Raw genomic sequence first — 13,361 nt, forward strand, 5'->3', positions numbered from 1 at the left:
CCTTTGAAATTTAGATCAAACAATGCTGTCAGCATCGGTTCCTTTCTCCCAGATCATGGATGTAGGCTGGACTCTGCAGACAGCTGGTGGGACATGGTTTTTGATAGCACTGGGGTGGAAATACCGCTTTGCTTTCAGGGTCTGCAAGCCTCCAACACACTACATAAGTACACTGTATTAGTAGTAAAAAATCAATGTAGAATCATTGGATTGATAACTAAACAGCACCAAGCAATGAAATGCAAATTAATACTGTCATGCCTTTTAGAATTTATAATTAATCTACCCTGCACTGGCCTACATATTTTTCCTGTTTGTGCAAGAACAAGCCTGATCCAGAACCAAAGGAAATGACTGGGGGCTCTTTCTGACTGATATCGACAGAACACACAGCAGGTTTCTCAGGAATGTACTGCGTGACTGCAGTCCTTAGCAAAAAAAAGTATATGGACAAAAGCAGTCAGAAAGGATATGAGGCTTTCTGCAATACAATGATATTGTTAACTTCTCTGATTTTTCTTCATCTGGTCTTTATAGAATGGAAAATGGTGATGCAATTCTGTGATGCAGACAAACACACTCTATTAAATAGATTAAGATCATCATGCCTGTTTTGCTTGAATTTCTATAGCTTCAGTGCACACCAACTAGGCAGCCTGGCCTGATAAGTACCGGGTTCTTTCAAGAACTATATATTTCAAAGATACAGGGTTGATGAAGGTTTTAAAGTTACAAATTCCTGTTTTTCTTGGAGCGACATCTTTAAAGATAGGCAAAGAGGGATTTCTCAGCACTATTCAGAAACGAGGCTCAAGTGATTTGCCACTTTTGAGTACAGAGATTGTTTTCTAATTCAAGCAAATATTTTGGGGGAAAAAAAGGATGTGAAAAAATGCTCATTAGGAAAACAACACTAAGAATCTCAGTAGAAATATTCAACCAACTTACCCGGTTTCATACTTGTGCTTTTAGATCCTGGAGCATGAGCGATGTTCAGCGTTGTTATTACAAAGACAAATGCAAAAGTCACCAACAAAAAAATGAGGTTTTAAAGAGTTTGGAACAGGCTTGGAATAAATCCCCAATTAAAGGCCCACTCAGACCATATTCCCAAAGCTGAAGTTATTACTGCTGTTTCTCTGCTGTATATTCATTTCTTTTAGACACTATTTTGGGTCCAGTAGACTATGGGAATATGTAGGTTATTCTCACTTAGACAAACAGATATTAGAAAAACAGATCTGTTTACATAGTAGATGGACATATCCACAGGAAACATTTGCTAGACGAACGCAGAGATAAAATTTCTCTGGTTTACTAATAGAACTCCTATGTGCTATGCATATAAAATTGCCTCTGTGTGGATAATGTATATTTGACTTCACCTTTTGCATATTGATCACTCTCTGAGTTGCAAATACTTAACCATGTGGAAGTGTATGTAATATGAATAACTTTATTTCAAACTTGCATGTCTTAAGCCATATGTTCACTGATATCTGAGCATAAATCTGCTGAAATTTAGTATCATATACTGCAGATCAATAAACCCTACAGTATTTCAGAAGTGTTGAATGTATATTATGTTTGATAGCTTTGGAGATGCATATTTTCAGATATAATTATTTACATATAGGGTCCAAGACCAGGAGATAACCTTAAGCTTTGGTAACATTAACACTTGCAAATAATCATCACTACTGTAGCACTCTCACACTCCATAATCTGCTAACATATGTCTACATTTTATATGTGTTTATGTAGTACTTTATATGGAAATGTTTCATTACTGCCCGCAGCAACATGTGGCATTTCTTCAAGAACATTTCAGCACCTTTTAACATGGTTTCTTCAAATGTCTTTCTAATTGTGAGGATTTCATTCTACAAATGTTATCACTGCTCAAGCAGATTAATTTTCTTAACTGCTTAATATGCTTGCTCTAGGCACTTCTACAAAATGTAAAATATACAGTACAGAACTAATTTAAGTAAACTACTACCAAGCTATTATAGATCAGATTTAAAACAGCATGGTTGGAGGTAACCCCATTTTAAGACTTGCAAGTCTTCTTACTGTGGCATCATTTCATCTAAAATTTTTATTTGGAACATGAGGCCATTTTTCAATTAATTTTCATGCCACTGTCTCTAAACCTAGTCATCACATTCTTAGTTACCAAAACAGTGCTGCTAGCATGCAGAGTGTTTACGGTGGAAAGTTCTGTCATGATTCTAGATTTTCTTAATCTCGGTGGATCGCACTCATTTTTTTTGGCTAGTTTCTGATCAGGCATCTTCTAAAACTGTACAAAACCCAGCCGGGTGGAGAGACCTCCAGGCAGGTACAGAGGCAGAGAAGAAAGCAGCGGCTCACTAATACAAAGGCTCCTGAGCCAGCTCACCACCAGCACGTTCAAAGAGACTTAGACTAGTGACTGCCATTGAAGTTTTTGTTATCTTGCATTCAGATAGCACTTCAGTCTTCTGAAAATAAGAGATCTGAAGCTAGCTGGGAGGAACGGCTTTCAGGCCAAACTTACTTCTCTCTGTCAAACTCAGAGCAAGCCTAGACTAATTTTTAAAGAACTAAAAGCAGGTGAGATGAATCCAAGCCCCAAGGTTTATCTGTTACCTGGTTGGAGACATCATGAATCTCAGGAAATCATTGTCTGAATGTATCCTTCCAGCATCCTATCCACCATTTATCCAGGTCTAAATAGGTCTGGTTTGATGTTAGGGAGATGGTGTTAGCAAGAAGGGACTTCTGGTTCATGCTTTCAAGCATAGATACTGAGGGGGAGGTGGGGCCACCACCACTGCCCTCACCCTTGATGCACAGAGGTTCATCAACTGCTGATGTTCGTGTGGGTGATGTAAAAATCTGATTATACAAAGATCTTCTGGAATAAAAATCTTGTAGAAGAGCACAGCAGCCTCTCCTTACCCCAGGGCTGAGTTGTCCATCTCATCCCTTTCTGCTACACTACCTACCCTTGCCCAAAGTACATTCATCCCAGCGCTTGGCAATTCACACAGAAATTTCCTCTCTGAATACGAAACAGTACACAGCAATCCTTCTGATAGGAACAAGCTGATTTCTCCTCTAAGGTCTGTGGAAATTTATTTTTTTTAAGCTAGAAGAAATGCAATTTCCCCACTGCAAGGTTTGGTACCGCTGCTGTTGGAGACATGAGTCATTGTTTCTTTCATATATATCATCTGAGTACCTATAACTGTCTCTCATCTAAAAGTTAATTGTATCCAACAGAAAGACTTTAAATGAATACTCTGTCAATAACACTGTTATTAATGTTTCCTGATAGGCATGATTGGAATATTTTGTAAGGTTAGTCTAATATTTCCTGCAGAATCTGCTTCACATGTTGTGTTGTGTCTACTTTTGATCAAAACCTGCTTGTGAAGTCTCGGTTGGTGGGGTTTTTTCACTCTTCTCTCAAGAATTCCTTTATTGCTGACTTTCGATGAACTATAGTTACTATACGTGTAACAATCATCCACGTTTATTTGGACCAGGAACCGAAATTTAGCTGTTAAATTTGTATTTTCGCACCACTCAGCAGTGTGTTTTATTGCCTTCACCCAGTGCAGCTGGTATTGTAAGACCTGATGGTATTAAGGGCTTGCAGTGTTAGGCTTGGTTTAGTCGTGTGAAGATTTTGATTTATGCCAAAGCTACCTCTGTCTTCCTAAATGACTATGACATGAATCATTTGGCAGCAGTTCCTTGTTATTGGCCGCTCACCTGCCTGAGACAAAGGCAGGCAGAAAGAAGAACCCATGTGTTTGACTAGAAAAATAGACAGAACAGCTTTTCCGTGATGCCCCGTGTGTATAGCTGATTGAATTTCCCAGCCGCCAGGAGCAGCAGCAGCGTGCCAGCCGCAGAGGTGCTGTGCCAGGGACACCTCAGCAACAGGTGGCTCCTGCCTTTGATGGCGCTGGCTTGCCAGGCTGCCTGGAAACACGGGGAAACTTTAAAGCCCACACAGCCCACTTTGTTTGAAAAGAGCAAATAACCTATCCAAAGGCTGAAAGCCTCCCCACCCCCACCCCTCCTTCTTTTTCTCTTCCCTCTCTGTTTCTTCAGATTTAGTCCTTTTGTTTCTTCTCCTTCAGACATCTGTCCTCTGCCTGGACTGCTGTTGGGAGCAGCTAAAGTACATATATACCACCTTACGTACAGCACACTTTGATAGCTCACAATGAGCTGAAATAAACACATAGCTGGAGGGGGGGGTGGTGGAAAGAAATAAAAAGAAAAAAAAAGTTAAATCCCTACTTGAAAACCTGTTTTGTGTTTTCTTATTTCTTAAAGTTATTTTTAAGTGTTTAAACCAGACCAATTATAGTCAGAAACTACTTCACTTAATCCATTCCTTTATCTCCTGGGAAAAATCACCAAAGCAATTCTCAAAATGTTTAAATCCCACAGTGTGCATAAAAGCAGCAAGTAAATCTGCTCCTTCCCAGGCAAACCTTAAGGATTTTACTGACATCTTTAATTAAACTAGCAAATAGGTCGGTTTCTCTTGTATTCTGACCAATACACCGTCAACAAGGAAGAAAAAAAAAAACTGAAAAGAGGGATTTGTACTGAAAAATAGCACCAGAAACATTTGTATAATCATGATCATGGACTGGAACAGGAATGTAATCGGGAATTATTAAACATTATCAACTCCTTCCTGGCAACGTATTGCTCGGATAACACTCCTGGAACTACAAGAAAGTTAGTTATGAAATAATTAAACCTGAAAGTTGGAAACAGAGCACACACACACACACGCACTCCCAGACACATGGAACTGTGCAAAAGAAAAGTATGTTTATCTCTGTGAATTTATAAGGGCGAATTTCATTCCAAAAGGGAGAATTGTGCAATTGTTATTAGATCAGTAATAAGCACAGATGGCTGCAAAGGAACCGTTCTCCAACCCATCCTACCATCTCTACCCTGCAGCACTCGCGAAGGAGAAAGCAATACAAGAGTAGAGAGCAGCAGAACTGGGAATTTAATTGTTTTTAAATATAGAAGACTAAGTCTACATCCTCATATGTTATTCATTATCAATAACATTAGTGGCAAATTTGCCCAACACAGATTTTAACACATGATTGTATAAGCTCATTCAGAAGTTATATCCAATGCCACTGGGCAACTTGTCACAATCTTCTGTAGATATCATCCCCTTACTTTTTTTTTCTCTCCCCCCCCCCCCCCCCCCCTTCCTGCATGAGAAAGCTGATGTTCCTAGGGATGAAAAGGTTTTCATTGCATGAAAAAGCATGATCCAAAAATCCTGCTCTCAGCTCTGTGGAAGAAGGATTTATGATGCTTAACTAGCAAAGATAGCAATTAGCTAGAATACTCAAGAGCAGAGAGCTTGACAATCTGATGAGTTATTCTTTTGAACTGGGGCAGCAACTCATGCATAAATTTCCTTGTAAACAATTATTACAGAAATGCACTGTAAACACAATTAATCATCTCAAGGTGTTATCTCTAGGTATTTTCCCCACAGATTATGTGCCACTTGCTCAATAAATCAAATTTTAACATAAAGACATCAATAGCTGGTATTATTAATATTCCCATTCAATGAAACGTGGTTGGGTAGAAGCTAACAAGCTTTGATTACATTTTGAAAACACAGAAAATATTACATAAAATAGGAAAAAGAAGATGTGAATTGTGAAACTTTGAATGAAAATAGGATTGAAGAGGAGGCATATGAATCAGAACATTGGCTCAGATAAAATACGAGCACTTTGTAATTTAAAATGCATTTCCAGTGATATGAATTGGAAATTGTATAGTACATCTTGTTAATAGGAATATTAAGTTTTACATCATCTTAGATAGGTTCTTCTTACAAAACAGTATTTACAAGAGCCTTACAATAATAGGCTGCCTAATGTTTCCATAAGATTTCTTCTTATGATATATACCAAACACATTTTCATCTATTGTTTGTAATTATCAGCTGGGGATTTGAGTAGCAGGCAAAAGGAACAAAAGCGTCTACCTCCGTTTCATCTCTCAGAGTCCACAGTGCATAAACAACATGCACTCCAGATCTGTTTGAAAGCCACCCTTTCAGAAGCCAAGCTCTGAGATCTCTTTGGAGATCATCGTATGGACTTTGGCAAGAGTTGAGAGAAAAACTGGTTCAGAAGAGTGGGGCAACTGGGGCCGGGGGAGGGTCAGATGGGGCAAGGGGGAAAGGAGAAAAGAAGAGCTGCTGGAGCAGAGGAGAGGGGAGGAGGAACACAGGAGGTCAGAGAGGACCGAAGAGCATCTCTCTGGCCTGTCAGCTTTGAAATAGTTTGCAATGTGAGGAAGATGGAAGAGGCACAAAAAAAAAGATATTGGCGGGGCTCACAAAAGCTGCCCACAAGGATTTTTTCCTCCAGGAGAGGGGACAGGAGCAGTACAGAGGAGCTACCAAGGTGGTTAGAAAGGCAGAGGGAAGTGAAAGCATGAACATCTGCAGTTTCTGCTCGGTGATTCCTGCTTATCGTCCAGCCAACATCGTTATTCCTGTTTACAAATGGAAGGCATGTTTGCTTAATATTCTGCTGCTCTGCCCAATGCCTTGTGCAGCTGATGACACAAACACACGTCAGCCGAATGACACAGGTGACATTGGGAGGAGGGGACCTGGGCTTCAGGGTTTCCATGGATTGGAATGGCGTCTGAACTAACCCCTGGGGGAAGGCTACAGATGATGCCTGATAACAGACCCCCCGGGGAAAAAAAACACAGCTCACACCCTTGACCTTGTCTTCATGTGTGAAAGGCAAGACCCTGAGGGAAGAGAGGTACCAGAATCTGCACCTTCTCAGGTTCTGCTGTTGATGGTCCTTTGTTGGGTCCCCAGCCACCTGTGGCTCCACAACAAGCAGATTCATTTAACAGCGTGGACTCAGGGCAGTAGGGTGTTAGGGTGGTGATTCCCTTTTTTCCAGACACTTTTCAGTGACTAACCCAATGTAGTCTTTCCTCAGATCCCTATATATTTGGAATCAAGACCACAGGAGATGAATGCAGATGTTTCAGAGCCTTTTCTTACCAGTCTGCCTTATTTCGTAGAGCTCATTCATACAATTTGGTGGTGTCCTGCATGTCAGGGGCCATGATCTTCAAGATTTTAACAAGTTTGTACACCTCTTTAAGAAGCTGACCATTTTATGACCGCAATGCAAGGTAATAATTTTTCTATTCATTCCCTGAAACAGGATGATGGAAACTGGCCAGCAGACAAATCACACTAAAGTATTGGCTTAATTGTTCCAGAGATTTTTAAACTGATACTATTCAAAAAGAGTAGGAATACCAAATGTATTGCACTGTAGAGAGATTTATTGATGGATATGGACAGCAAAATAGCACTGCTCAATAATTATCTGGAAGATCAGGAAGTCACATTCATATATTTTTTCTGGGGCGTTGCCAGTTTTTATTACTTACAGGTCCACTCCTGGTGTACTGTATAGCCCTTAAGAGAATTTGGTGTCTGTAAAGCCATAGCTTGCAAATGCAACTGAAAATTGATTAAACGCATAAGCACATTTGTGCATGTGCAGAAAATGGACGTATTTGGAGATATTTGTCCCTTTATGTTGATGCTAGTCCTTACACAGCAAACTTTATCTAACCCGACACTGGAAAATGTAAGGGAGGCAGCTGAGAGAGTCCATAATATGTGAACAAAGGGAAGCAAAATATACTTGACGAGCTACCTCAATTCACCTTAATAAGTTCTCATCATGGCACTATCTGGCATTACTAATGTGCCGCACACCCATCAGCACCAAGCAGTTGAGATGAGTTTTCTGCTTATCAATGGCTTTTTTTTCTTCTCGTGTCTGGCAAATTTCTAATAGTGTATGATTTCCTGTATGCATATCCCATTTATGGTTTGTAGCACTGTATTATGATGAATTTACACTATCAATGAACATTGCTGAAGGGCCTCATTAACTTGTGCAGGCAGTGAATTTGTATTTTTCAAAATGCCACTCTTTCTCTAAAGAAATCTAGCTGACAGTGGCAGTCAAGTACTTGACTGGTTAATAAGGCAGCTCAAAGGAAGCAGCTTCACTTCACTGAGAGTTTTTGTCCTTGTTTAATTTCTCCTCCTTTCTCGACAGGTTTTGAGGATGTGCGAAGATAATATATTTCGGTTTTTAATCTCCCAGTCCCGCTGACTACGATGATATAAACAAAAGCAGAAACACAGAAAATTACAGAGCTACACTTACAACAGAACCGGTAATAAAAAACCTGGGGTTCTGGCTGAGATTTTACTCAGGCAGCTCTCTACTTGGCATAATTAGGAAGTTTGTTCAAATCCCGCTAAATCCCTGCTCCATTTTTCTATGCCTGCAAAGTGAACAAGATAATCATGCCCATAATGCAGGGCCTAAAAACCTGAAGGCATCAGCACCCAGCCCTCCAGACAGACTGCAACCTGCAAACAGTTCAAAAGCAAGCTTGTCAGACTAGCTGCAACATATGGAGCTACAACGAGAATATTTCCAGATATAGGAAATACCAAGCATTTTGTAAACAGAGTCGTTGGGAGTATTTTTTGCAGAGATATTTTTACGACTGGTAAGTTGCAAGAATCTGTTCGCAATATCTGCGCTCTCAGTTACCACCTGTGTTTTTCTCAGCAGAACGTGGTTAACACACAGGCTTCCGATAACATTTTTTTTTTTAAATCCCACACTGTGTCTTCCAATACCTCCTGAAAGCTTTGCAGAAGCTGCAGGGACTCTGTGGAAATCTTGTTCCTTGAATATGACAATATTTAGCTATTTGAGATCTTGAAACATACCTAGATGTCGAGGAAAGGCATTGCGGGAGGGGCGTCCCTGGGGCTGGGGCTGCCCCGATGCATCAGGAGGAGGTTTGGGTACCAAGCCTGGCCAGCCCGGCTGGGGGAGCATCCCTCCCACGGAGCCACAGCAGCTCAGGACGGCTTCTGCATCAGCCTGCTCACCCCAGAAGGGTCAGCCCGCTGCAGTCTGTGCTGGGATGATAGCAGGAGGAGGGAAATGGGAGATGCAGAGGATTTTATACATGGCTAGTAGGGCTGGACTAGGTCAAAAAGACGTGCAGGAATCCAGGCTGACACTGCAGAAGAGATGTACTCAGTGTTGCGTGTGCCATATGGGCAGCGGTAACCACAAACTGTGAGGTCAAGCCTGGGAAATGGCAGCAACAGGCAAGACAAAATGTATTTTCATTCATTCTTAAAAACCAAACCTTAACGCGAGGTTAGTATTTTCACTCTCTCTGCTTAAACATATATGAACACATATATAACAAATATGTCTCTCTACATACATACACTCCCATATAGATGTAGGTGAAATAAATCTGTAAAACATGAGAAATGACATCCACAAAGGTACATTTTTAGTAACATAGAAGAGAAATGATTGACAGAACAAAGCATATGGAAACGAAGAAGAATCTAACCCACATTTAGATCTAAGAAAAAAATATTTGCCTGAAGGGAAAATATTAATTAGTTTGTCTACATGCAAGATAAAAGTCTGGAAGACATATCCATCAAAAGGCAGCAGAATAAACAGCAAAATGGAAATTATTTGTAAATTGACAGTAAACTTGGCAAACATTGAGGGGGTAAACAAGTTATTTGGCATGCAAAGCACTCAGAAATCACAGCCTCTGTCAGGAGGCATCTGTGCATATATTCACTTATTTGACAGAAATTAACATTTTGCAGAAATCTTTGTTGCATGCTAAAGATTTCTTCACCCTCCTTAATTATTTTAATTGCTGCTTCAAAATGTTCCATATAAACATGAAAAAAGACATTAAAATCCACCAAGTCCAGTTCCACATTATCGATAACGCACAGTAACTCTGTACAGGAGTTTAACACAAAGCCTATGGAGAAGTAAAATATTGATGTAAAAGAGCCACATTTTGGGTTTTGCGGTTGAAATTTAAGAAACGTGAAGATATTCTCAGTGTCCTTTCAGTATTGTGAAAGGCTTTAAAACAAAACACCATTTCACAAACAAATGCAATTAATCCAACTGCTTAGAGGCCCAGGGTTATGGAGACCCTTGTTTTCCCACTATTTTGGGAAAACGGTGAGAAAAACTAGCTTGTGCTAGCTGTGTTTGTGCACTCATAGAACAGGTGGGAAATGGAAGTGACCATGCCATGACAAACTCTAATAATAGACTTTTTTTCCCAGGAATACTCCAAATGAATCTACACTTTAGCTGTTACCTTTCTCACCCACGGGCAGGGACGTACCACCCCCTGTTCACATCATCTCCCTGCTGCATGGGTGATGCTGAAGGCACTGTCAGCCCAACCAACAACCAGATTCTGGCTGTTTGGGGAAAAAAATTGATAATCTGAAGGTGTTGAGTTCAGAGGAATCCTGGCACTACCTTAGGTCAACAGAGCCACAGGAGACAACTGGTTGCCCCAAGAAAACATCAAGAAAAAGGACAAAGGGTTACTTGAATTGAGGTTGTCCTACAGGAACGGGGAGTTGAGCTGAGCCCCATCTGCCTCCTGGAATGGGAGCAGGTGCCGCAGGCACCGTGGGGGATGCATGGGCTTTGCCATGGAGGGGTTGGTGGCGGGACGAGGGATTTTACCGTGTTTTGTACTGAAAAAAAAGTGCCAGTTCCCCAAATTACACCAGAGTCTGTAAGGATGGCAGTGGTACTTCACTGTTATTTATAGCCATGGATTTATACCAGAAGTTACATTACAAAGTCAATGTAAAAATGGGTTTTTAAAATAGAATCTGAATAATGTTATCTGCAAAATGTAGACCCGTATATTGCAACTGACCCTCACCAAGTGTAAATTCACTTTTGTAAGTTCAATCAACTGTTTGATATCAGATGAAGATCTAACCCTTTACACTTACATAGCATTTCTCTTTATCACACTGGGGTCATAACATACATCCATCAGCAGTTTGCAAAAAGGAAGAAGTCCACAGAAAAATCACAGCTAGGTAACATGAACTAGCTTTCAATGCACTAGCTCTTTCTCTATGTTATAGAATCATAGAATCATTTAGCTTGGAAAAAACCTTTGAGATCAACAAGTCCGACTGCTAAAAAAAGTCCAAAACATGTTGCATGGGCTTGCCATTCCAATTGGATTAAAACAGCACTAGCAGGAAGAGCTCATTCAAACAGATCCAAGCACTGAAGGAAATCTCATGTGAGCCCAGATTAAAACCCAACAAAAAATTCAAAGTGCTAAACTTAGCCAAATCTGAGACAATTTGGTCCTTTCCATTAAAGTGAAAAGCATTTCCAGGTCAGGTTCCAAAGCCAAAATGTCTTGTTTTCTGTGTTATTTTTAGGTGTAGTAACATCATCAAATTAATTTGAGTAGTTGTCAGGCTGGATGCCTGCGATTCAAGCCATTCACAGCTATGCAAGGACTATGGTTTCTGCAACTGTAACAGCAAAATCTTGGAAAACTTTCCAAAATGCCTGTCAACTCTTGATGTCTATTTGTGATATTTAGTGAAGAATTCGGAAACGCAACATTTTTAGGAAAAAGTCCAAAACTATAACAAAATAAAATCAATGGGAAATAAATAAGCCAAAAATTATTTGTATTTCCATGAAGCCTCTATAAATACTGAATTGTAATAAGTTTCTACATAGCCTCTGCTCTGTGTATGACAAATTTCTGCAGGGTCAGTGACTTTATAATGGTGCTTTCCAAAGGAGTTTAGCAGGTATTGTGGGGAGCTCTATGCACGGGTACAAACACGCACGCGGCTGTGCAGCACTCTGTACAACTCCTGTGAAGGCAATAGCAGCAAACACTGGCCCCAACATTCTTTGCTCAAAAGCCATGTGAAGGGTTCATCTGCTTTATCCAAGAGCATCTTTTGTCTGCTCCTAGACCATAAGCCACTGCCTTTTTCAAAACAAAACCACACAATTTTCTTAACCTCAGACAGAGGCTTGAACTATAGATTGGAAATATTCCTGGTGAATCCATAGCAAATCAAGTCACATGACAGTACCGTCAGCTCTGCTGGGAGCTGAGCAAAGCGGGAGCAATTCCCTACGTGGATTTCCTAAAACTCACCAGCATTTGTTATGTTTTTCAGATGGCTGAAAACAACGAAAGGACTATACGGCAGCCAAGACCAGTCCACCAGGCACACTGCCCATCACACACAGCTTCCCAAAGTTATCCCACACAGCATCCTCAGTTATCCCCATGTCAGGCTCTCAGCAGCTGCCTGTTGCCTCCCAGGCAGGCTGCTGCCCCATCCTGCTGCCACAGAGCACGCTGCTCAATATCCTTGGTCTTGCAGGACCAAGTCTCCTTTGAACCATTTGCAATCCTGTCACCCACTGAGTCCCAGCATCCACAAAACAATCCTTTCAGCATCGTGGGAGGTGGATTTAGGACCTCCCGCACCTACTCGGGACTAGTTGTCTTCTGCTGCCACTGTCTCTTGACCTACAGTGATGCCGCCATACAACAGCGAGTCTATCTTACATAACCAGTAGTATCAAAGCACTGTCGATACGGTTAGTCCATCTTCACCCACTACACCCGTATGACCAGTCCAACATTCAAAAGAGCAAGAATCCATCCCTACTCTCTCCCGCTGACCTTACAGGGCCCTACAGCAACCTTGTCAAAGCTGGCTGGCTGGCAGGGACAGGCTTTGTGGGTGTGAGCAGCCAGGTTTCACACCCCCACCAAGCAAAGCCTAGAGATGTCACCAGGCTTATGCATTATTTAGAGCACTTTTCACTAACGAGTTTCAATGCATAGGTGTAATGAAAGTTATGCGTGATTTTGCAGCATTTAAAAGAAAAAGGATTTAAAGAGCACACCAGACTTTCCCATGTGCAGTCAGGAAAGATCGTGGAGAAAGTCTGAATAATAAAATAAAATAAAATAAAATAAAAGGGGGGAAAAAAGTGAGGATGTATTTTACTCTACAGACTTTGCCTGGGCTCCTGGCTGTTGGCTGGCTCTGCGCTGCTCTCTGGGGACACTACTTCTCTGTCAGCACCACGTGGCTGTGACTCCACGTACCCAATTCCAACCTTATCAGAGGAAGGAATGAACTGTTATCTCATGCAAGACTAGTAGTTACCACTTCTCCAGGAAATTCAGAGTCAATAGCTCTTTGCCCCAGATGTTTAACTCCAGGAGGCATATAGCATTACTGTTAAGCCAAGCTCCTACAGCAACCTGAAAGCAGGAAAGTCTACATGTAAAATAGGTAAATCCCACCCTATAGCTAGACGTCATAAACTCTACTCTTTCCAGACCTTTGT

General features: G+C 41.0%; 1 long non-coding RNA gene across 1 annotated transcript in view; it reads right to left on the minus strand.

The window, feature by feature from the left end:
* Positions 1–13,361, minus strand: part of LOC308054115 — a 118,631-nt gene that overhangs the window by 22,362 nt on the left and 82,908 nt on the right. The window lies entirely within an intron of this gene.

The sequence above is a fragment of the Falco punctatus genome (assembly GCF_963210335.1).
Source record: "Falco punctatus genome assembly, chromosome: 15".
In the NCBI taxonomy this organism is placed as follows: domain Eukaryota; kingdom Metazoa; phylum Chordata; class Aves; order Falconiformes; family Falconidae; genus Falco; species Falco punctatus.